At 42.8% G+C, this 1,179-nt stretch overlaps 1 pseudogene; it reads left to right on the top strand.

Moving 5' to 3' along the window:
* The first annotated feature begins 4 nt into the window (after positions 1 to 4).
* Positions 5 to 1,173, top strand: LOC108357409 (proteoglycan 4-like; annotated as a pseudogene).
* The last annotated feature ends 6 nt before the right edge of the window (positions 1,174 to 1,179 follow it).

The following is a 1,179-nucleotide window of genomic DNA, read 5'->3' as shown; positions in this document are numbered from 1 at the left end:
GAAAATTGAACGAACTATTTCGAAACAAAGCGAGCCCGAGTATCCCGAAGATCTTAGTGATGATGAATTAACGCCATTTTCTCAAAATCACACTATCGAAATTGAGAAACGACGCCAGAAAGATATACTCGCTCGGCCAACAGTATTTGAGGGTACCACAAAAGACAACCGAAATGTCGAGTACGTAGAAGAGGAAGTATTTATTGACAGAACTGCTGCTGGGCCCGAAAGTGATGAAGTAATTCCGCACACAAGGGATCATACAACGAAAATTGAATTGAAACGTCAGAAGGACATTTTATCCAGGCCCTCAATTTACGATAAGAACGTTAAACCTAGACCACAATCGCCTAGCAAGAGAGAGCCTGTAGGCTCTTGTAGGCCACAGCATCCAATAACGACCAATGCAAAGCAAACAGTGTACACTACAAAGAAAATTAATTTGCAAGATAATGAAAAAATTGAGTCCAAGAGCGAACGTAAACCTTCGCATTCGGCAACTAAACCTGAAAATTATAAAAGTCCTACAAAACCTCAAACTTCCACAGTTGCTGTGACCAGGTCTCGTTTTGAAACTTCTGATAAGAAAAAACCGACACCCAAAACCACTAAAGAACCAACAGTTAATAGAGTCCCGCTTTCAAGTACCACTGGGCGTAAACCAGGCACTGATCCGAAGGCACCTGTGCCTTCANCCGAACTCAGGGCCACGTAAACAATCCACAGAGCCTGATAGCCATTATCCAGAACGTAAACCATCTGCTGGATCTCTATCTAATGTTCATGACTACGAAACTATTGAATCCGAAACAGAGTTTGCATCAACAACACGTCGCAGAAGCTCTTCAAAGACAAAAGATTACTTGGAAACCGTACAAACTGAAATCGAAAGGTTTTCTCCGACACAAAAAGAACCCATGCGAAAGATTCCCTCACAGGAAAAACAAAAACCTCAAACTTTCTCACACAGTCCTACCCAAAAAGATACAAGAAGCACAATCACTAAAGTTGCCCAAGTAACCGAACGCACAATTGAGCACAGTTCGCCCTCAGATTGTTCTGACATAGAAATCGTTGAAACCGTTCCAGAACGCCCCACACAAGTCAAAACTCCAACTTCTACGCCAACAATTGGTCGCACTCGTATAGCAGCCGATACGGTGGCTGCTCGACGTAATA

This window comes from Rhagoletis zephyria, unplaced genomic scaffold (genome assembly GCF_001687245.7).
Source record: "Rhagoletis zephyria isolate East Lansing unplaced genomic scaffold, Rhagoletis_zephyria_1.1 Rzeph_scaffold_76742, whole genome shotgun sequence".
NCBI lineage: Eukaryota > Metazoa > Arthropoda > Insecta > Diptera > Tephritidae > Rhagoletis > Rhagoletis zephyria.
Note: the sequence above shows the minus strand (reverse complement) of the source record. Positions and strands in the feature narration are given on the sequence as shown.